At 39.7% G+C, this 25,057-nt stretch overlaps 1 long non-coding RNA gene across 1 annotated transcript in view; it reads left to right on the forward strand.

Moving 5' to 3' along the window:
• Window positions 1-1,976: 1,976 nt before the first annotated feature.
• Window positions 1,977-25,057, forward strand: part of LOC134737668 (uncharacterized) — a 37,930-nt gene continuing 14,849 nt past the window's right edge. The window contains exons 1-2 of the long non-coding RNA XR_010122778.1: window positions 1,977-2,154; window positions 4,414-4,514. This is a non-coding gene — a long non-coding RNA (uncharacterized LOC134737668). The remainder of the gene's footprint in view (window positions 2,155-4,413; window positions 4,515-25,057) is intronic.

Consider the following 25,057-nt stretch of genomic DNA (forward strand, 5'->3'; position numbering starts at 1 on the left):
GCATCCTGCTACCAGACTTCAAACTATACTGCAAGGCTACAGTAACCAAAACAGCACAGTACTGATACCAAAACAGATATGTAGACCAATGGAAAAGAACAGAGATCTCAGAAATAACATCACACATCTACAGCCATCTGATCTCCGACAAACCTGACAAAAACAAGCAATGGGGAAAAATTTCCTTGTTAACAAATTGTGCTGAAAGAACCGGCTAGCCACATTCAGAAAACAGAAACTGGACTCCTTCCTTACACCTTATACAAACACTACCTCAAGATGGATTAAAGTCTTAAATGTTGAACACCAAACCATCAAAAACCCTAGAAGAAAACCTAGGCAATACCATTCAAGACATAGGCAAGAGAAAAGACTTCATGAATAAAATATCAAAAGTAGTCGCAACAGAAGCTAAAATTGACAAATGAGATATAATTAAACTAACGAGCTTCTGCACAGCAAAAGAAGCTATCATCAGAGTGACCAGGCAACCTACAGAATGAGAGAAAATTTTTGCAATCTAACCATCTGTCAGAGGTCTAATATGCAGAATCTACAAGGAACTTAAACAAATTCACACACACACAAATACCATCAAAAAGTGAGCAAAGAATATGAACAGACTCTTCTCAAAAGAAGACATTTCACTGGGCGTGGTTGATCAAGCCTGTAATCCCAGCACTTTCAGCCTTGGAGACAGGTGAATCATGAGGTCAGGTATTCAAGACCAACCCGGGCAACATGATGAAACCACGTCTCTACTAAAAACACAAAAAATTAACAGGGTGTATTGGCAGGTGGCCTGTAATCCCAGCTTCTTGGGACGCTAAGGCAGGGGAATCACTTGAACCTGGGTGGCAGATGTTGCAGTGAGTTGAGATCCTGCCGCTGCACTCCAGCCTGGGTAACAAAGCAAGATTCCATCTTAAAAACAATAATAATAAATAAAATAAATAAAAAGAAAAGAAGAAGAAGAATAAGAAGAGGAAGAAGAAGAAGACATTTATGTGGTCAACAAACGCACAAAAAGAACAAAGAAAAAAGCTCATCATCACTGATGATTACAGAAATGCAAATCAAAACCACAATGGGATACCATCTCACACCATTTGGAATGGAAGTTATTAAAAAGTCAGGAAACAACAGATGCTGGTGAGGCAGTGGAGAAATAGAAACGCTTTTACACTGCAGGAGTGAGTGTAAATTAGTTCAACCATTATGGAAGACAGTGTGGTGATTCCTCAAGGATCTAGAACCAGAAATATCATTTGACCCAGCAATCTCATTACTGGGTATATAACCAAAGGAATATAAATCATTGTAGCATAAAGACACATGCACTCATATGTCTATTGCAGAACTGTTTACAATAGCAAAGACTTGGAGCCAACCCTAATGCCCATCATTGATAGACTGGAAAAAGAAAATGTGGCACATATACACCATGAAATAATATTCAGCCGTAAAAAGAATGAGTTCATGTCCTTTGTAGGGACGTGAATGACGCTGGAAACCATTATCTTCAGCAAACTAACACGGGAACAGGAAACCAAACACCATATGTTCTCACTCATATGTGGGAGTTGAACAATGAGAACACAGGGACACTGGGAATGAAACATCACACACTGGGGCCTGTTAGGGGATTGAGGTCAAGAGGAGAGAAAATTAGGACAAATCCCTAATGCATGTGGGGCTTAAAACCTAGATGGCAGGTTGATAGATGCAGCAAACCACCATGGCACATGTAAAACTATGTAACAAACCTGCAATTTCTGCACATGTATTGCAGAACTTAAAGTAAAACAAACTAACAAAAATGTGCTAACGCTGAGGGGGAGTTGGGGTAGGGGCAGGAGTCAGGCTGGGGTGGGTGAGTCCTGGAGTTTTACCCAATCAGTGACACTGATGTGGGAACCGTCCAATCAGGCGCGCAGTGGGAGAGGAGAGGAAAGGAGGGCGTGGCTTCCGGCGTTTGGCGGGGTCTTTGTCTCTCGCTGGCGCTGGCACAGGAGCTTGGGATCCGTCTCCTATTTCGTCTCCTCCACCTTGGGAGCCCCGGGCTACTCTCTCACAGCCCCTGTTGCCCTGTGACCTGTAGGTCCTTGGGGACGCATAGTTAAGGTGCCAGGACATCATGGAAGCTGGGAAATGGTGAGTATGCGGGGTTCGGCATCCCGAGAGGGGAGAGCAGCCTGCGAAACCGGCAGGACCGGCCTCCCCACGGTTAGCTCCGAGTCTCCCGCAGCTTGGCCCTCAGTCCCCTGTGGCTGCAAGATGGCCGCTGGGCCAGCAGCGAAGACCCCCACGTCCCGCCCGGCCCATTCGGTCCTGTCCCTGGGCAGCGCCCTGCTCTGCGCCCACAGCCATGAGTATTTCCCAGATTGTTCAGGGATGCCAGGTGGGTCATCAGGGAAAAACCGAGACTGGGTGTTTGCGTGGGAGGAGCTGCAGCCCGTGGCGTCCACAGTCTCTCTTATTAAAAATTAACAGGAGTCTATGTTAAAATGTTAACCAGTTTATCTCAACAAACAGTGATTGCTGAAATGGAAAGCACCCAGCCATGATTTGTGGTCCACCCGAGGGGCATAAAGGAAAGGCTTTTATAAGATGCATGAGAAAGCAACCCAAATTCAAGAACTTGTTACAGTTATGTAGTCGCCTTATTTGAACTATCCAGATGGAAATTTCCTAGATACATATTCAGAGGTTAATTGTATATTTGTCGTTGCTTAAACCTGCATTTTGTTTCAGGCTAACATAATGGTTTATAGGAAATGTATTTCAGTTAGGTTTCAGTTTTTTTTTTTTTAACCTATGAACACAGGGCACTAGAGCCACTTTAGTCTAATTTTCTGCTCTTTAATTACTTTAACACTCCAGAGGAGGACGGGTTTTCTCCTGTATTTTTTTAATGTATGGCAAGTGGATCCTCTTATCGACCACACTGTTTTTCAGCCTAACTCAGGTTTGCAGTAAAATTATAAGTTCCCACTTTCTTTGCTGCATTCTCAAATGCAACACATGAGACCAGGTTTCCCTTGCCAACTTACAATGCTATTAACTATTTGTCCTTTACTATACATTTCATTAAAGTTTTCTATTATTGGATTTCTTTCTACTTCTCCCTACAGTTCTGGCAATATTTGCTTTTTATATTTAGAAGCCTCCCTTTTGGGCACATAAATATATATAGCTATATTCTCTTGACAAATTAATCTCTATTATTATTGTATGGTAAACTCATTTCATGCTTGTGGGAGACATTGCTAGAAAATCTGTTTTGTCTAATTTAAGCATAACTACCATTGCACTCCTTTGGTTATTATTTCCATGGAATATCATTTTCTATCCTTTCACTTTTAGCCTATGCTCTTAATTCATAATTGAGTCTCCTGTAAGCAGCATATTACGAGGTTTAAAAGATTCATTTATCCACTGTCTGCTTTAGTCTTTTTTGGCTGCTTTAACAGAATATCACAGACTGGTAATTAATAAAGAATAGAATTTTATTTGACTCATGATTCTGGAGGCTGGGAGGGCAAAACAACATGACACTGGTATCTGTTGAAGGTCTAGTTGCTGGATAATAATGTTGCCAAAGATGTGAGAGAGAGAGAGTTTTTGTATTAATATATAACAACAGATCCATTCTTGTTATAATTAGCCCATTCCCATAATAAGAACATTAGTCCATTCATGAGGGCAGAGTTCTTATAGCTTAATTAATTTTTAAAGTTTCCATCTCTTAATTCTAACACATTGGCTATTAAATTTTATCCTAAATTTTGGAGATGATATTCAGTCTACAGCAGTATGTGTTTAGTAGATAATTTAATCTTTTTATTTGTAAGGTAGTGATAGGTAAGCAGTTACCATTGTAAATTTGTAGTTTTCTGTCCAGTTTAAATTTGTTTCTTTTTTTTCTGGTTCTGTCTTTCCTGCAGTATTGTTAATTTTTGTTGAGACAAAGTTATGCTTTCTTGCTCAGACTGAAGTACAGTTGCATATCACGGCTCACTGTAGCCTCAACCTCCTGGGATCAAGCAAACCTCCCACCTTAGCCGCCCAAGTAGCTTGGACTACAGACACACACCACAACACCCAAGGAGCTTATGATTCTTCCACTTTGGCCTCCCAAAGTGTTGGGATTATAAGCAGGAGCCACCATGTCCAATGTGTAATTTTTGTTGTTTGTGTATGTTTTAATTACTTTCTCTTTTTTTACTACAGTTTTTTTCCTAGTGGTTGTCATGAGACTTATATAAAACATCTTGTATTTTAATAGTCTAGTTTAAGATGATAACAATTTAGAGTATTCAGAATTTCGGTATGTATTTACCATTTTTAGTGACATTTATACTTTAGTATTTTTCATATTGTTAGTTAGCATTTCATGATATCAATATGAAGATTTCTTCTAGACCATGGCTGGAGAAGTAAAGAAGGTGTGTTTTGCCTGATTCAGGGACTATAGAGAGAACCAAATTCTGCAGGCCTGTCACCTGTCTCAGGTGAGTACGAATTCTCTTGTGTTTTTGACAGATAGTTGCAGTGGCAGGACCAAAGTCAAATGAGTTATAGGCAAGTCTACAGTAAGATGTGGCAGTATTCTGTTTTGAAGCGGGGACCACGATTGGCAAGCTTGCCACTTGGTCAAGTGCTTACCCTCTGAAGATGTCTTCCTTGGTCTTTGCCTCCAGCTGGGTGTCACAAACTCTGAACTGGATTCCAAGGCTTACATGAATGCACTTATGTTTGCTGTGGCAGCTGCATTATGTTGTGAGGGATGTGCACGCAAAACCACCCATTCTGTCGTCTTTCTTATGTTACTCTCGTTTATATTTCGCTTTCTGAAATAAATGTCAAGCTGGTGATTTTTAGATTCAAAAATTCTAAAATAAATTGCTCAAATTTACACATTATGTAAGCTATTAATAAAATTTCTTGTAGGTGCAACATATTTATTAAAATTTTTGGTTGTAATTTCAAGCTCACTGCAGGCAGAAAGGAATCATTAACATTTATATTCTTTTTTTTAGTCTGTGTCTAAATGATGGTGTTTTTAATTCCAGATATTTACTTTATACTTCAGTAATGCTCAGCGTATTTTGCAAAATTTTTGTTGTTCTTTTATTTCGAAACATAAGACTTTTTTATCTCCTGAAAACTATATTATAGTCATAGAGTTTTATTATATTTTGTGGTAAGAAGAGCAGAAACATATTGAGGACATAATTAAATTCTCCTATCTTTTTAATGATTATTAATTAAATTCTTCTCATTAGAGCATGTTATTAATGATTGTAATGCATTTTCTGTATAATTTTACTGCAATTTATTAAATTCCAATGACTTAAAATGTCTGCTTTTCATGAGTGAATGCAGTTTAATGCTGTAGATATCTAAAGAGTCATTTTTTGGCCGGGTGTGGTCACTCATGCCTGTATTCCCAGCACTTTGGGAGGCCGAGGCGGGTGGATCACGGGGTCAGGAAATCAAGACCGTCCTGACTAACATGGTGAAACCCCGTCTCTACTAAATATACAAAAAATTAGCCGGGCACAGTGGCGGGCGCCTGTATTCCCAGCTACTCGGGATGCTGAGGCAGGAAAATAGCATGAATCCAGTGGGCAGAGCCGAGATCATGCCACTGCACTCCAGCCTGGGCGACAGAGCAAGACTCTGTCTCAAAAAAAAAAAAGTTATTTTTCATTGTAAATCCATGTTTTATTCAGGATTTTATGCATTAAAATCTCTCTTCTTATTTTCAATTGCGTGTTATTGCGTTTCTTTTCTTGGGTATGTTTTCTCAGATCAGTTAATTGTATTTTTGCTTTTAAAGCTTGATATCACGAGTTCAATGATAATTTTTAGCTCGATACAGTTTATCTCAATGTGATGTTTAATATATGTGTGAATTAGCTGTGTTTGTTGGTTATAGATATATCTGTGTGTTTTTCACCTATGTAAGTCTGACATCTTTTTTGCTTGTTTGTTGTTGTTTTTTTTTTTCAGTTTCAGATAGGCTTTTTTTTTTTAAGAGAATTTTAAAACAGATTAAAAACAGCAGAAATCAGTTATTTGTCCTCTTGCAGGGTGGGGAGATAACTTCCTTCCCCACAGGTTTGAGGCTATGGCTAAGTGGTGAGTCTTGGGGACATGCAGAAAAGATCCATCCCAGGCACTTGGCTGGACTTAAAAGCACAGCCTTTGGGCCACAAGACCTGATGGCTTGGGTACTGGTCTGAACATAAGTCCCCATCTTCCCAGAAATGTTGTCTTTTGTCTGCAACAACTGACTGGAGAAATATTTCAGAAAGATGTGTGTCTGGAACACCCAAAGGCATACCTTTCCTTTCTCCTTGGCGTAGGCCTTGCAGCACTGAGGAAACACCAGGTTTGCAATTGAGCCTTCAAGAGTCTTCATCCCTATGGAGCTCAGGGGCTCATAGGGTGACAGGAGAGGAGACAAGCTAACTTGGGAAGTATTCGTCCTTCAGCTTCTCCCCCACTGAAACACTATATATTAGGGCCACAGTTCATGGCAAAACATACATGCTCTCTTTCTTTCTCTCACACCTACATCTCGGAAACCCAACAACTTGATGGCAGGTAGCTCTGGGTATCCTTGGTCTGGCATTCACCCACTGGGCATCTGAGCTGTCCTAAAGCTCTTTTCAATCATTTCTTACTCTTCCCAGGCCCATGTGGGTAGGTGTTCCAGCCTTCACTCTTTCAGGCTGATCATAAAGGCACAGTGTGGGAAAATCCCCTACTGTGATGGCCATCGCTGGGAAGGAGGGAAGGTTAAGGGCCCACTGCTGCCCAAGGCTAGTGTAGACACCATCTGCTCCACTCGTCTCCTCAAAGATTGATATCAGGTGCAGCAGCTGCTGTCTGGAATGTTATCAAACCAGGACTACACAGGCACTGCATTCTCTGTGTGGAAGATGTAAGAAGCAGGCGAGTTGTCCAGGATGACAGTTTTCCTCAGGTCCGTCCCCAGATGGCTGAGGTCCTTGACATAGCAGCCCTGGTGGAACAAACACAACTCATGAGCTAGGCCACCCCAGATCACCCCACACTGGTCCAGCACACCCATCACAGTGTGTTCGGAACAGGGAGTTTCTTATTCTCACTGACTTCAAGAATGAAGCTGCAGACCCTCATGGTGAGTGTTACAGTTCTTAAAGGTGGCATGTTCGGAGTTTGTTCCTTCTGACATTCGGATGTGTTCAAAGTTTCTTCCTTCTGGTGGGTTCGTGGTCTTGCTGGCTCAGGAATGAAGTTGCAGATGTTCGTGGTGAGTGTTACAGCTCTTAAGTTGGCATGTCTGGAGTAGTTCTTTCCTGCCAGTGGGTTCGTGGTCTCGCTGGCTTCAGGAGTGAAGTTGCAGACCTTCACGGTGAGTGTTACAGCTCATAAAGACATTGTGGACCCAAAGAATGAGCAGCAGCAAGATTTATTGCAAAGAGCAAAAGAACAAATCTTCCACAGTGTGGAAGGGGACCCGAGTGGGTTGCCACTGCTGGCTCGGGCAGCCTGCTTTTATTCTCTTATCTGGCCCCACCCACATCCTGCTGATTGGCAGAGCCGAGTGGTCTGTTTTGGCAGGGCTCTGATTGGTGCGTTTACAATCCCTGAGCTAGAAACAAAGGTTCTCCTTGTCCCCATCAGAATACCTATATACAGAGTGTCAATTGGTGCATTTACAAACCCTGAGCTAGATACACAGTGCTGATTGGTGTATTTACAATCCCTTAGCTAGACATAAAGGTTCTCCATGTCCCCACCAGACTCAGGAGCCTAGCTAGCTTCACCCAGTTGATCCTGCACCGGGTCTGCAGGTGGAGCTGCCTGCCAGTCCTGCGCCGTGCGCCCGCACTCCTCAGCCCTTGGGTGGTTGATGGGACTGGGTGCCGTGGAGCAGGGGGTGGCGCTCGTCGGGGAGGCTCCGGTCGCACAGGAGCCGATGGAGTGGGGGAGGGCCAGGCATGGCAGGCTGCAGGTCCAGAGCCCTGCCCCATGGGAAGGCAACTAAGGTCCAGCGAGAAATTGAGCACACCAACAGCTGGCCCAGGTTCTAAGCCCCTCACTGCCCAGGGCCGGTGGGGCAGGCCGGCCACACCGAGTGCGGAGTCCACCGAGCCCAAGCCCACCCAGAACTTGCGCTGGCCCGCAAGCACCGGGCGCAGCTCCAGTTCCCGCCCGCACCTCTCCCTCCACAACTCCTCGCAAGCTGAGGGAGCCAGCTCTGGCCTTGGCCAGCCCAGAAAGGGGTTCCCACACTACAGCGGTGTGCTGAAGGGCTCCTCAAGTGCCGCCAAAGTGGGAGCCCCGGCAGAGGAGGCCCCGAGAGCGAGTGAGGGCTGTGAGGACTGCCAGCACACTGTCACCTCTCAACAGGATCTGCATACTTGTTCAGGCTGGAATGAAGACAGCAATGAAAAAAACACATTTAAGCAGTTCCTCCTGTCATCTCAGGAACTTATCCATATAAGGCCTCATGAGCAAATGGATCTGGTGCCTGATCCCCTCAATCTCTACAGGCATTAGGCAGTCAGCATTGCTGAATGCCTTCAAGGAGCTAGGCACAAGGGTTTCATCCAGGTCAGTGCCCATACAGATCCTTCCTTGATTTTTCTCTGTCACCTCTGGGAGCAGGCAGGTTCCTGGGATCTGATAAAACTGATACTGGAGACTCTGGAGCTGATCTGACTTAGCAATGGTGTTGACTTCCTAATTATGTGTGAAGAACTTAGCAGGGGAACGTGACTGGCCAACATGCTGGGTGCAAGAAGAGCAGAAAGGGGCCTTCTAAGGTGTGACAAACATGAGACCTCTTCGGAGAGCACTTTGGAAACCAGGACTTGCTTGGTAAGGACCAGGGCGTCTTCCCTCCATGCCTGGGTGATGATGGAGCCTTGTTCCATCTAACAATCCTGAGGGCTGGGCTGGCTGGGTGGGAAGACTGGAGGGCACGCTGGCCGGACTGGGATGGGGGGCATGGGCTGGGGCCTGATTCAGTTCCCGAGAGTCTGAGTTCCACAGCTGTTCATATTCCCCCTCTCCTTTCCATCACTGGCCGGGAAGGGAGGCGGCCTGTAGGGACGGTGGACGGCCTTGGCAGCGGCTCCCCAGGGTGCCCCCAGCCCCGATTCTCCCAGCGGGAGCTTCAGGATCCTCAGTTTGTTTCTAACATAGAGAATCCACCAGATACGCATTTTTTTTCAACTTTTATTTTAAGTTCAGGGGTCCATATGTGATAAACTTATTTTTCAACTTTTATTTTAAGTTTAGGGTTCCATGTGCAGGATATGCAGGTCTCTTACATAGATAAACGTGTGCCATTGTGCTTTACTGCACAGATCATCTCATCACCCATGTACTAAGGCCAGCATCCGCAGCTATTCTTCCTGATGCTCTCCTTTCCCTCCCCCATGCCATGAAACAGGTGTCCAGTGTGTGTTGTTCTTCCTAGTGTGTCCATGTGTTCTAATTGATCTGCTTCCGCTAATAAGTTAGAATAATAATAGGTGGTGTTTGGTTTTCAGTTCCTGCATTAGTTTGCTGGGATTAATGGCTTCAAACTCCAACCATGTCCCTGCAAGGGACATCATCTCATTACATTTTATGGCTTTATAGTGTTCCATGTGTAGGTGTACCACATTTTCTTTATCCAGTCTATCATTGATGGGCATGTAGATTGATTACATGACGTTGCTATTGTAAATAGCGCTGCAATGAACATATGCATACATGTATATTTAAAATAGAATTCTTTTCCTTCGGGTGTATAATAGTATTGCTGGGTCAAATGGTATTTCTGCTGCTAGGTCTTTGAGGAGCCTCCACACTCTCTTCCACAATGCTTGAAATAATTTACACTCTCACCAACAGTGTAAAAGTGTTTTCCTTTTTCTCCACAACCTCACCAGCATCTGTTTTTATTTTTTCTTTACTGTTTATTAATAGCCATTGTAATTGGTGTGATATGGTATCTCATTGTTGTTTTGATGTGTATTTATCCAGTTATCAGTGATGTTAAGCTTTTCATGTTTGTTGGGCACATGTATGTCTTCTTTTGAGATATGTCTGTTCATGTCCTTTGACCACTTTTTAATGGGGTTGTTTGTTTTTCTCTTGTAAATTTCAAGTCCCTCGTAGATTCTGGGTATTGGACGTTTGTCAGATGGATAGGTTGCAAAATTTTTCTCCCATTCTCTAGGTTCTCTGCTCTAATGATAGGTTTTTTTGGGTCTGCGGAAGCTGTTAATTTAATTAGACCCCATTAGTCAATTTTTGTTTTTGTTGCTATTGCTTTTGTCCTTTTTGTCATCAAATCTTTCCTCCTGCCTATATCTTGAATGGTATTATCTAGATTTTTTCTTCTAAGGTTTTTATAGTTTTAGGTTGTACATTTAAGTCTTTAATCCATATTGAGTTAATTTTTGTCTATGGTGTTAGGAAGGGTTCCAGTTTTAATTTTCTGCATATGACTAGTCAGTTCTCCTAGCACAATATATTGAATAGGGAGATCTTTCCCTAATTCCTTGTTTTTGTTGACTTTGTCAAAGATCAGGTTGTCGTAGGTTTTTGGCTTTATTTCTAGACTCCCTATTTTGTTTCATTTGTCCATGTTTCTGTTTCTATACCAGTACCATGCTGCTTTGATTACTGTACTAGTATAGTTTGAAGTTAGGCAGTGACGCTTTCAGCTTTTTTTTTTTTTTTTTTCTTAAGGTTGGCTTGGCTATTTGGGCTCTTTTTTGGTTCCATATGAATTTTTAAAGTTTTTTTTTCTAATTCTCTGAAGAATGTCAGTAGTTCAATGGGAATAGCATTGAATCTATAAATTACTTAGGGCAATATGCTCATATTCATGATACTGATTCTTCCTCTCCATGAGCATGAAATGTTTCTACTTTTGTTTTGTGTCCACTCTGATTTCTGTAAGCAGTTGTTTGTAGTTCTCCTTGAAGAGGTCCTTCACTTTCCTTATTAGCTGTATTCCTAGGTATTTTTTTCTCTTTGTAGCAAATGTGAATGAAAGTTCATTCATTATTTGTCTCCCTGCTTGCCTGTTGTTTGTGTATGGGAATGCTAGCTACTTTTGCACATTGATTTTATATCCTGAGATTTTGCTACTGTTGCTTATCACCTTAAGAAGCTTTGGGGCTAAGAAGATGAGGCTTTCTAGATATAGGATCAGGTCATCTACAAACAAAGATAATTTGACTTCCTCTCTTTCTATTAGAATACTCTTTATTTCTTCCTCTGTTCTGATTTTCCTGGCGAAGGTTTCCGATACTGTGTCCAATAGGAGTGGTGAGAGAAGACATACTTTTCTTGTGCCAGTTTTCAGGGGGAATGTTTCCAGCTTTTGCACATTCAATATGATATTATCTGTGGGTTTGTTGTATATGGCGCTTATTATTTTGAGGTATGTTTCCTCAGTTCCTAGTTTATTGAGAATTTTAAACGTGAAGGAATATTGAATTTTATTGCATACTTTTTCTGCATCTGTTGAGATAATCATGTGATTTTTGTATTTACTTCTCTTTATGTGACGAGTCACATTTATTGATTTGCATATGTTGAACCAACGTTGCATCCTGGGGACCAAGCCAATTCCATTGTGGTGGATGCACTTTTTAATGTGCTGCCGGATTTGGTTTGCCAGTATTTTATTGAGAATTTTTGCACGGTGTTCATCAAAGATGTTAGCATGATGTTTTGTTGTTGTTGTTGTTGTATCTATATTAGGTTTTGGTATCAGGATGATGCTGGCCTGATAGAATGAGTTAGAAAGAACTTCTTTGTTTTCAATTTTTTTTGGGTAGTTTTAGGAGAAAATGTACCATCTCACCTTTGTACTTCTGGTCAAATTCAGCTTGCTTGGTAGGCTAGTTGTTACTGCCTCAATTTCAGAACACATTATTGATCTATTCAGGGTTCACTCTTGTGGAGGGTTTTTTTTGCAATAAATTGTCCGTTTCTTCTAGATTTTCTGGTTTATGTGCATAGAGGTGTTTACAGTATTCTCTGATGGTTGTTCTTATTTCCATGGGATCAGGGATGATATCTCCCTTATTATTTCTCATTGTGTTTGGTTCTTCTTTCTTTTCTTATTTATTTGTCTAGCTAGTGTTCCATTTAGTTTATTAATTTTTTTCATAAAAACGTCTCCTGGATTGGTTGAGTTTTTTTTTTTTTTTTTGGAAGGGTTTTCAGTGTCTCTATGTCCTTCAGCTCTACTCTGATCTTGGTTATTTCTTGTTTTCTGCTAGCTTTCAGGTTCTTTTTCACTTGGTTTTCTTGTTCTTTTAATCAAGATGTTAGTCTGTTAACTTTAGATCTTTCTAGGTTTTTTTTTTTTTCTTGTGGGAGAGTCTCACTCTGCTGCCCAGGCTGGAGAACAGTGGCATGATCTCGGCTCACTGCAACCTCCACTTTTCAGTTTTAAGTCATTTCTGCTGTCTCAGCCTCCTGAGTAGCTGGGATTACAGATGTGCATCACCACACTCAGTTAATTTTTGTATTTTTTTGTAGAGATGGGGTTTTGCTATGTTGGCCAGGCAGGTCTTGAACACCAGGCCTCGAGTGATCTGTCTGCCCCAGCCTCCCAAAGTGCTGGAATTACAGGCATGAGGTACCATGCCCAGCCCTTTCTAGCTTTTTGATGTGGACATTAGTGCTATAAATTTCCCTTTTTTCTTGATTTCTAGTGATTATTTTATTCTATCTTGGTGAGTAGTCAGGGAAATAATTGTAAATTCACAATCAACTTATAGTTAAATCTAAACAATTATGTGAGGAGAACCCTTTATTATTTGAAGGGGATGTTTGAGGATTTTGTAACTGTGCCTTTTAGGTAGTCTTAAGCTTCTAATTGTCGTTAAAAACATGCCATTGTCATTTCTAACATTTTAAGTATATGGTTTAGAAGTGGTAAGTATAGTTCTATTGTTTTGCAATAGGTTTTAGATAATTTTTGTCTTACAAAAGTAAAAGTGAATACTCATTACTTGTGAAAGAATTTAGTTAGCTTGCTTTAGGTAGGTAGCAACAGAAGGGTCCCTGGAAAGTCCCTGGACCTTGGGTCATTGTCTCATCCCTGCATAATATAAAATGAATCCTGGAAAAAATCAAGCTGTAGACACCAACAAGGGAACTAGCACTTGGTGTTGTGCTTGGAGACCTGCCCATGGCTGCACAGAGAGAAAAACCTCTGGCCCATTTGGATAGAAACTTGTACAAACCTCCAGCCCACTTAGTTAAGGGAACAAGACCGAACTGGCATAGAAATGCCTTTGTTTGTCCAGGCACGGTGGCTCATGCCTGTAATCCCAGCAATTTGGGAGGCAGAGGCGGGCAGATCACCTGAGGTCGAGAGTTCGAGACCAGCATGACCAACATGGAGAAACTCCGTCTCTACTAAGAATACAAAATTAGCCGGGCATGCTGTCGCATGCCTGTAATCCCAGCTACATGGGAGGCTAAGGCAGGAGAATCGCTTGAACCCAAGTGGCAGAGGTTACTGGGAGCCGAGATCGCACCATTGCACACCAGCCTGGGCAACAAGAGCAAAACTACATCTCAAAACAAATAAATAAATAAATAAATAAATAAATAGAAAAAAGTACATCTCAAAAAAAAAAATGAAGGAAAGAAAGAACAGAAAAAGAAAAAAAGAAACGCCTTTGCCCTTTGTACAGTCAGTGGGCTCCCAGGAAAAAGTTTCTTCTCCTTTTGTGGGCATAAGCACAGTGGGCTCTGGTGCATTCCGGTCGATACTCTCCTTTATTTGAACTGTAAGTCTGATCTCTATGAATAGTTACTTCAGCCCCTAATTGCTCCCAGGCCAAGCTGCTTGGCCAAGCTTTCACCTTATCTTCTGATAAGTCTTGGGCCAACCTAAGTAGCATCTATGAATCATCCCTTCAGCTCCTTATTGGTACCGGGCCAAAGTCATGGGCCAAGCTGAGCCACACGTTTTTCAAGACGGCCTGTGAACTATGCACATTCCCTTCTCTTCCCTTCCCAGTCCATAAAAACCCTGGACCCCAGCCTCGTAGAGGGCACCACGTTCAGACACCTATCTCTGCTGGCAAAGAGCTTTTTTCTCTTGCTTATCAAACTTTCACTCCAACCTCACCTTTGTGTTCATGCTCCTTAATCTCCTTAGAGGTAGAAAAAAGAACTCTGGGTGTGATCTCAGACTACGAGATACTGTTACATCTTGGTGCACTGCTGAGACTACAGCACTTGGTTCCTATAAGTTTGACTGACTAAATATTTTATATAAGTGTAATTATACGATTTCCTTTTTGACTGTCTTGTTTTACTTTACCGAATGTTTTCAAGATTTGTCCTTATTGTAGTACTTTTCAAGATTTCCTTATTTTTAAGGCTGAATGCTATCCCAGTGAATATACGTGCCCTGTTTGTTGAATCTACTCATCCTTAAAGGTACATTTGCTTCCAGGTAGTATGTTTGTGAGTAATACTACAATGTACATAATTGTGCATATATCTATTCCATGTTCTGCTTTGCCTGTTTGGGATATTTTTCTCACACTGATTTAGTACTATCTGTATTCCCTTGCTTTTGTTGTCTGATCCGTTGATGTTACATCCCCCAGATTATTGCCAAGACCAATTGTCATGAAGCTTCACCCTTCTGTATTGTGCTAGGAATTTTACAGCTATAGGTTTTACATTATAGTCTTCATTTTTTAAAATTGACACATGTAATTGTACATATTTTGGGGAAACAATTATGTATGTATGTTGTATAGCAATAAAAATCAGAGTACTTAGTGTATTTATTGCCTCATGCTTGTGTTATTTTTGTGGTGAGAACATTCAAAAGCTTCTTCTCTAGCTATTTTATTTTATATTTATGTATTAACTTTTTTTAGGGAGAGGATCTTGCTCTAACACCCAGACTGGAAGTGCAGTGGTGCAATCCTAGCTCACAGTAACCTCAAACAATCTTCTAACCTCAGCTTCCCAATTAGCTGAGACTACCGGAACCTGCCACCATGCCTGGATAATGTTTTAATTTTTCACAGAGACAAGGTCTCACTATGTTGTCCAGGCTCATCTTGAACTTCTGTCTTCAAGTGATTCTCCCACCTCAGTCTCCCAAAATGTATGGATTGCAGGAATGTGCTACCACAACTGGTCTCTTTTAGGTATTTTTTAATAAGCGATACGTTTTCATTAATTATTATTATTCTATCGTGTAATAAAAAACAAAAACTTCTTTCTCCTGTCTAATTGTAACACAGTACTTGTTAAGCAGCCTTTTCCCGTCCTCCTATTTCAGTCTCTGGTAACCCGCGTTGTACTCTTTGCTTATATCAACCCTTTTTTTCAGGTTACACAAATGAGTGAGATAATAAGATCGTAAAGTACTAGTGTTTCTCTATGTGGCTTATTTTACTTAACATGGTATGCTCAAGGTTCATCCATGCTCTCTTAACTGACAGAATTTTATCCTTTCTTATGGCTGAATAGGATTTCACTGTGTATATAAATTACATTTTCCCTATCCATTTATCTGTTGCTGTACATTTGAATTGATTCCATATATAAGCTATTGTAAATAGTTCTGTAATTAACAGGAGAATGCAAATATCTTTTTGACACAGTGATATCCTTTCTTTTGTATATACAGCCAGGAGGAGTAAAGTTGCTGGATCATATAATAGATTTATTTTCAATGTCTTTCTGAAACCTCCATACTATTTTCTATAATGGCGATACTAATTTACAATTCCACCAACAACGTATACATTCAGTAGTTTTTATATCCTCATTAGTACTTTTTATTTATTGATTTATTTATTTTTATTATAGCCATTCTAATGGGAGTGAGGTGGTACCTCATTGTGGTTTGGATTTGCATTTCTTTGGTGATTAGTAATGTAGAACATCTTTTTATGTTCCAGTTAGCCATTTTTGTATCTCTTTTTCACAAACGTCTGTTAAGATCCTTTGCATTTTTTAAATTAGATTATAAGTGTATTTATTTTGGGATTTTAAAGTTTCTTATATATTCTGAATATTAGCCTTTTGTCATATGTATAGCCGGAAAACGTTTTCTTTCATTGCCTAAGTTGTCTCTTCAATCTTTTAGTTGTTTTTTTAATATGAAAAAGCATTTTAGTTTGACATAATGTTGTTTGCTTATTTTTGATTTTGTTGCGTATGTTTTGACATCTTATTTTAATAATCCTTTCCCAGTCCAATGTTATAAAGCTTTTTTTTACGTTTTTCTCTAATAGTTTCATAATTTATAGCATTACATTTAAGTCTTTAGTTTGAGTTGATATTCATATATGGCAAGGCCCAATGGTCTAGTAGAATTTTTCTGAATATAAATATTTAAATGGCCCTGCACCATTTATTGAAGAGATTAGCTTTTCCCTAAAGTGTGTGCTTGGCAATTTTGTTGACAATCAATTGGCTTTAGGTGCATAAATTAACTTCTGGGCTTATTGGGTACATTAGTCTATTTGTTTGTTTTTATGCCAGTACAGTGCTGTTTTGGTTACTATAGCTTTATAGGAAGTTTTGAAGTTTGATAAAGTGATGCCTTTAGCTTTACTTATTTTGCTCAAAGTTGTTTGTCTATTCAGAGTTTTTTGTGGATCCACATAAATTTAAAATATTTTTTCTACTTCTTTGAAAAAATGTCATTGATATTTTGATAAAAATCAAGTTACTTCTGTAGATCACTTTGGGTAGCTTTATTAACAGTAGTCTTCCAGTGTATAAACACAAGATTTTTTCATTTATTCATTTGTATTTAATATTTTTTATCCATGTTTTGTTGTTCTCAGAGTAGAGATTCTTTACCTTTTTAGTTAAGTTTGTTGCTAAGTGTATTAGTCAGGCTTCCCTGGAGAAATCAGAAGATCCCACAATAGGTTGTGTGCAAGTTTGAGGAGCAAGGAGAGGCAGTCCACGTCCCAAAGCTGAAGAAACTGGAGTCTGGTTTTTGAGGGCTGGAAGCGTCCAGCACAGGAGAAAGATGTAGGCTGGGAACGTAGGCCAGTCTCTCCTTTTTACATTTTTCTGCCTGCTTTATATTCACTGCAGCTCATTAGATGGTGCTCACCCAATTAAGAGTGGGTCTCCCTTTCCCAGCCCACTGACTCAAATGTTAATCTCGTTTGTCAACACACTAACAGACACACCCAGGATCAATGCTTTCCATCCTCCAATCAATTTGACACCCTGTATTGACCATCACATTAAGTATTTTATTTTTGTACGTTTTGCCTATGCAGAAGAAGCGTTGGATGAAATTCAATATTCATTATGATGAAACCTCTTAACAAATTAGGAATAGAAGTTATGTGCCTCAACACAATAAAGGCCATTTATGACAAAGCAATGCTAACATTATACTGAATAAGGAAAAGCTGAAAGCTTTCTCTCTGAGATCTGGAACAACAAAAATCACCCCCACTTTCAGCCCTCTTATTCAACATAGTAAGGGAAGTCCTAGCAAAGGACATTAGGCAAGAGGAAGAACTAAAACTCATACTAATTGGAAAGGACAAATTCAAATGGTCTCTGATTGTGGACAAAATAATCTTATATGTGAAAAACTCTAAACACTACACCAAAAACTATTAGAACTACTAAACAAATTCAATAACATTGCAGATGCGCACCACTACTCCTGACAAATTTTTGTTGTTTTTCATAGAGACAGGGTTTTGCCGTGTTGCCCAGACTAGTCTCAAAATCCTAAGTACTATAGGTATTTTCTTTGTTGTTACTATATATATTACCAAGAATAACTACTATTGCATATAAAACCCTGCCTCTTTATGGCTCCCTAAGTGTTTTCTTGATGTCACAAATTATATCATTTTGTATTATAAATCTATTGGCACAGATTTACAGTCACTTTTAAGTCTTTGTTATCTCAAACATATAGCAGAAGTAAAGTATTCTGTGCATCTTCATTATAATAACAAAGAATATAGTTAGAATTGGTAAAGTTTCATTACATTTTAGGTCATTTTCTCCCTCAAATTTTGAGAGTTCTCAGCCACTGTTTGTTTCTTGAAATAACTTTGCTGCTGTCTTTTCTCTCTGTTTATTTTAGAATTCCCATTATAAGTATATTGGCCATTTTAATGGTCTCCCATAAGTACCTTAGGCTCTCTTAATTTTTAAAATTATTTTTAGCCTCCACAGCCTATAATTTCAAATGACTTCTTATCAAGCTTGCTGGATTTTTTCCTGCTAGATCAAAGCTGTTGCTGGGCCTTCTAGTGAATCTCTAAATTCAGGTATTTTACTTTTCAGCTCCACACTTTATGTTTCTATTTTGTACCTTTAATCACTTCGTTGATAATCTCATTATCTTCATGCATTGTTTTCTTTTTCTGTTTAGTTTTGTATGTTCTCCTTTAGCTGAATGAGCATCCTTAAACTAGGTGTTTTAGCCAGGCACAGTGACATGTGCATGTAATTCCAGCTACTTTGAAAGCTAAGGCAAGAGGACTACTGTATTAAACCATTCTTATACTGCTAATAAGAACAAAAACAAGACTAGGTAATTTATCATGAAAAAAGTTTTAACGGTCTCACAGTTTCACATGATTAGGGAGGTCTCACCATTATTGAAGCAAGCAAGAGACTTTGTTCAGGGGAACCTCCACTTATAAAGCCATCAAATCACATGAGACATATTTGCTATCATGAGAACAACACGGGAAAATCCCACCCCCATGATTCCATTACCTCCTACTGGGTCCTTTCCAGGACAAGTGGGGATTATTCCAATTCAAGGTGAGATTCGGTCGGGGACACAGAGCCAAACAATATCAATTACTTAAGGCCAGGAGTTTGAGACCACCTTGGGCAATATTGTGACAAGCTGTATGTAAAAAATATTTCTACAGATTAGCCATGCATGGTGGAATGTTCCTGTAGTCAGGAAGTTGGGGGTGATGTAAGACTATTGCTTGAGTTCCCCAGGAATATTAGACGGCATTGAGCTATAATCATGGTGTTGTATTCCTGTCTGGGTGAGAGAGTAAGATCTCTTTTTAGAATTTCAAATTTATTTTAGATTTAGGAGGTACCTACACAGGTTTTTTACATGGGTATTTTTTATAATGCTGAGGTTTGAAATGTGAGGAATTCCATCACCCAGGCAGTGAGCATAGTACTAAGTAGACAGTTTTTCAGTTCTTGGTCCCTCCCTCTCTCCACCCTCTAAGAGTTGTCTATTATTTTTGTTTTTATGTCCATTTGTACCCGGTGTTAATTTCCATTTATAAGTGAGAACATGCAGTATTTTCCTTTTCCATTTCTGCTTTAATTTGCTGTGTATAATGGCCTTTAGTTGTATTAACGTTGCTGCAAAGGACAAGTTTTGTTTTGTTTTGTTTTGTTTTTTGCTAAGTAGTATTGGTGTACATGTGACACTTTTTATATTCAATTTACCATTAATAGGCTGGCCACGGTGGCTGACGCCTGTAATCCCAGAACTTTGGGAGGCTGATGTGGGTGAATCATGAGGTCAGGAGATCGAGACCATCCTGGACAACATAATGAAACTGCGTCTCTACTGAAAATATAAAAGTTAGCCGGGCGTGGTGGCACGGGTCTATAGTCCCAGCTACTCGGGTGGCTGAGGCAGGAGAATTGCTTGAACCTGGGAGGCGGAGGTTGTAGAGAGCTGTGATCGGTGCCACTGCACTCAAGCCTGGGCAACACAGTGAGATTTCATCTCAGAAAAAAAAAAAAATACCATTATTAGACACCTAGGTTGATTCATGTCTTTCCTCTTATAAATAGTGTAGTGATGAACCAACAAGTGCATGTGCTATTTTGGTAGAAGAATTTATTCTCTTCTGGGTATATACCCAGCGGTGAAATTGCTGGGTTGAATCATAGTTTAACTCTCAGTTATTTGGAAAGTCTCCAAGCTGCTCTCCACAGTGGCTGAACTAATTTGTATTCCTATAAACAGTGTATAAGTGATTTTTTTCCCTCTAAAACCTCTTCAACATCTATTATCATCTTACGTTTTAACAAAAGCCATTCTAACTGGTGTACGATGGTGTCTTATTGTGATTTTTATTTACATTTCCTTGATGGTTAGTGATGATGAGAATTTTTAATGTTATTTGGCCACTTGTATGTATTCTTTTGAACAGTGTCTGTTATTGCCCACTTTTTTATGGGGTAATTTTTTGCTTGTGAATCCTTTAAGTTTCTTATAGGTTCTGAGTATTAGATTTTGTCAGGTTCATAGGTTGTGAATATTTTTCCCGTTCTGCTAGCTTTGGGGTTAGTTTGTTTTTATTTTTCTAGTTTCTCTAAGTGTGATTTTAAATTGTTAGTTTGAGATCTTTCTAACTTCTTGATGCAAGTATTTAGCACTCTCAACTTTCCTCTTAACAGTGCTTTTCCTACATCCCATTTTGTTATATTGTGTCTCTTCATCTATTTCAAAATTTTTTTAATTTTCTGCCTTAATTTTGTTGTTTACCCAAAATTCATTCAGGAGCAAGTTGTTTAATTTCAATATCATTCTGCGATTTTGTGAGATTTTCTTGGTATTGATTTTTACCTTTTTTCCATTGTAGGCTGACAGTACGGTTGGCATAATTTTAATTTTTTAAAAATGTATGGATAATTGCTTTATGGCTAGGAAGTGGTCAATCCTAGTGTATATTCTGTGAGCAGATGAGAAGAATTTACTTTCCATAGATGATGTGTGGCATATACTATAAATGTCTATTAGTTTCAATTGATCATGTGTCAAATCAAACTCCAGAATGTCTTCGTTAAGTTTCTGCCTAGATAATCTGTCAAACACTTAGTGGGGAGTTGCATTCCCCTACTATTATTGTGTGTCTACTTGAGTATTATTGTAGGTCTAGCAGTACTTGTTGTATAACTCTATGTTCCCCAAAGTTGGGTGCATCTACATTTAGGATAGCTAAGACTTCTTGTTGAATTGAACCCTTTATCTTTATGCAATACCTTTCTTTATTTTATTTTACTATTAATTGTTTAAAGTCCTTTTTTCTTAAAAGAGAAAAAATTCCAGGTATGGTGGCTCATGCCAGCACTTTCAGACTGAGGCAGTAGCATTGCCTGAGACCACGAGTTTGAGACCAGCCGAGGCAATATAGCAACATTCTGTTTGTACAAATTTTTTTTAAAGAAAATATACAGGAGTGGTCGTGTGCACAACTGTGGTCATATTTACTCAGGATACATAGGTGGCATGACTGCTTGACTTCAGAAATTTGAGGTTATAGTGAGCTGTGATTGCATCACTGCACTCTGTCCCAGGAGACGGAGTAAGATCCTGTGTTTTGGTACTAGTACCATCCTGTCTTGGTTACTGTGGCCTTTTAGTATAGTTTGAAGACAGCTAGCTTGATGCCTCCACCTTTGTTCTTTTTGCTTAGAGTTGTCTTGTCTATGCAGGATCATTTTTGATTCCATAAGAAATTTAAAGTAGTTTTTTTTTTCTAATTCTGTAAAGAAATTCAGCGGGAGCTTGATGGGGATAGCACTGAATTTATAAATTTCTTTGTGCAATACGGCCATTTTCACAATATTGATTCTTCCTATCCATGAGCACGGATTGTTTTCTGTTTGTTTGTGTCCTCTTTCATTTCCTTGAACAGCGGTTTGTAGTTCTCCTTGAAGAAGTCCATTACATCCCTTTTAAGTTGGATTCCTAGGTATTTTATTCCCTTTGTAGCAATTGTGAATGAGAGTTCACACATGATTTGGCTCTCTGTTTGCCTATTATTGCGTATAGGAATGCTTGTGATTTTTGAACATTGATTTTGTATCCTGAGACTTTGCTGAAGTTGCTTATGAGTTTAAGGAGATTTTGGGCTGAGATGAGGGGGTTTTCTAGATATACAATCATGTCATCTGCAAACAGAGACAATTTGACTTCCTATTTGAATACGCTTTCTTTCTTTCTTTCTTTGGCTGATTGCCAGAATTTTCAATTCAATATTGAATAGGAGTGGGGAGAGATGGTGTTCTTCTCTTTTACAGGTTTTCAAAGGGAATGCTTCCAGTTTTTGCCCATTCAGTATGATATTGGCTCTGCATTTGTCATGAATAACTCTCATGATGTTGAGATAGGTTCCATCAATACATAATTCATTGAGAGTTTTTACCATGAAGAGGTGTGGAATTTTATTGAAGGACTTTTTTGCATCTGTTGCGATAATCATGTGGTTTTTGTCATTTGTACTGTTTATGTAATGGATTACATTTATTGATTTGCATATGTTGAATCAGCCTTGCATCCCAGGGATTAAGCTGACTAGATCGTGGTGGATAAGCTTTTTGTTGTGCTGCTGGATTCGGTTTGCCAGTATTTTATTGAGGATTTTCGCGTCGATGTTCATCAGGGATACGGGCCTGAAATTTTCTTTTTTTGTTGTGCCTTTGCCAGGTTTTGGTTTCAGGATGATGCTGGCCGCATAAAATGAGTTAAGGAGGAGTACCCCTTTTTCTATTGTTTGAAATAGTTTCAGAAGGAATGGTACCAGCTCCTCATTGTACCTTTGGAGGAATTCGGACGTGAATCCGTCTGGTCCTGATCTTCTTTTTGTCGGTAGGCTTGTAATTACTGTCTCAAATTTAGAACTTGTTATTGGCCTATTCAGGGATTCGACATCTTACTGGTTTGGACTTGAGAGGGTATACGTGTCCAGGAATTTATCCGTTTCGTCTAGATTTTCTAGTTAATTTGCAAAGAGGTATTTATAATATTCTTTAATGATACTTTTTATTTCTGTGGGATCAATAGTTATATCCCCTTTATCATTTCTTTTTGCATGTATTTGATTCTTCTCTTCTTCCTTATTAGTCTGGCTAGAAGTTTACTTATTTTCTTGATCTTTTCAAAAAATCAGCTCCTGGATTCATTGATTTTTTGACGGGATTTTGTGTCTCTATCTCCTTCAGTTCTACTCTGATCTTAAATCTTGTCTTCTGCTATCTTTTGAATTTGTTTGCTCTTGTTTCCCTAGTATTTTTAATTGTGATGTTACGGTGTCTATTTTAGACATTTTCTGCTTTCTCTTGTGGGCATTTAGTGCTATAAGTTTCCCTTTACACTCTACTTTAGCTGTTTCCTATTTTACTTTTTAAGAACTCAGTCTTTCTTTTTCATCATGATAGTCTTGACTGTTTTATGTTTATGTAATGTAAAATTGACTACACAGTATTTACAAAGATTTTACCAAAATATTTTATTGAGAATGTACAAACCTGTCATTCAAATAGAGGAGAAGTTACATTGTAGTAATAAATAGCCACAAAACAAAACCCGAAAAGACATCCAAACTAGAATAAAACAAAACATTTTAACAAAAACAGAAAGAAAAAACTGGCAACATATTTGTGCAGTTTATATCACAAAGATGCTCACGTCTCCACTCTGAAGAGAGCTTTTAGAAGTTCATTTAAAACATGGCAAAGACATTATCCCACACTTCACAGAAAAAATAAATTTAAGCATCTGTTAACACATGAACATATTATCAAGCTCAGACATAATCAAAGTTAAATATTTCACAAGAGATTCTACAGTTTGGGAGAAATAGAAAAGTGTTTTTTTTCTTTTCTCCAGGCCCACAAGTCTAGTTTCTTGGGCTCCCTCAATATTCTGGGGTTTTCATCAGCTCCCCAAAATATAGGAAGCACAGAGCCGGTGGTGGCTGAATGTGGGTTATCCTGTGAAACCATATTTAAGATGAGAGCCCTTGGTCAATTGTATTGTAATCAGCTGGCTCAGGAAAGAAGACCTGGCTGTCCAGAGCTCTACATCTACAGCCCTGGGTATGACAGGAGGCCTGAGAACCCATGGGGCCCAAACCCACCCCATCCCAATAATCATCCAGTATTGAGGACTCTGACACCAAATTCTCACAGAGCATATGCTTATGAAGTTTTACATTTAATTTTTCATTACAATTGGGAAATTGATGTCCCAAAAGAGGCAGGGACTGGTCCAGATCTCGGGAGGTAGGCAGGCTCCAGAGCATTAGGGAGGGCTCCAGCTTCCTAGGCCTTGGCTCCGTCCTACCTATCAGGTTTGTTTTGCAAATTAGAGTCTGTAGCTACACATTCAAGGGCACAGAAAATGAGCAGATCCAGAGTTCTTTTCACTTGGGGACCTCTCCATGTTAGTTTCAAGATGACAGGACTGGGGTTCTGCATCCAGCTCTGAGGGCACCTGGAAGTAAAATGAGCTATGCTCCACCTCAGCTTAATGTAGACAATGCCTACAGGAAAGCCTGTTTTCTTCCTCATAAAAAGGAGTGCCTGAAGTGGGTGACCTCGATGATTTCACCTACTCTTAAGTGTCTGCCTGCCTGCATTCTTGCTCTGAGACTGCAAAAATGCATCCACTCTCTGCAGGTCCTTCAAATCAGAGGGACGCATGGCTACTTGAGAGGCTTCTTGTGTAGATGAAGATGAGACAGAGTTAAATGTGCCAGAGCATTGGACTCCGAGGCTGAAGTCCACGAAAATCCCAGCTACTGTTGGGTTCTTAAGGTCCTCATTTGAAAGTGGTAGGAAATGATTTCACTGGATAAGTGGAGGATACTTCATGAGTAAATAGCACAACCGAAAAGGTGGAGGCAAAGAGAGGGCAAAAGGGGATTCCTAGGTCACTCATTATACTTGGGACCTTCAGATCTTGCTACTTTATCCCCTAGGACCTTGAAGAACCAGTGTCTTGAGGACACAAAAATCAAGGTACCTGATTTGTTCCGTAGTGCTCCTGCATGGGGCTGTAGTATTAGTGATGGCCTGGAGGTGGTTACAGCCTGCTGTTTCTGGTGCCCACTGAGCTTTACTGGAGCAGCTGGAACAAGTAAGAGTCACACACCTCATGTTGTTATGAGTGACCTCCAAATTATCATGTGGTGAAAGGATGAAGGGATATTAGAGATCCCCCATATAACCACAGCCAGTCTGTTTTCTCTTGCGCTCACCCTTTGTCAGCTAACCTGGTGGG

This window comes from Pongo pygmaeus, chromosome 11, assembly GCF_028885625.2.
Source record: "Pongo pygmaeus isolate AG05252 chromosome 11, NHGRI_mPonPyg2-v2.0_pri, whole genome shotgun sequence".
In the NCBI taxonomy this organism is placed as follows: Eukaryota; Metazoa; Chordata; class Mammalia; order Primates; family Hominidae; genus Pongo; species Pongo pygmaeus.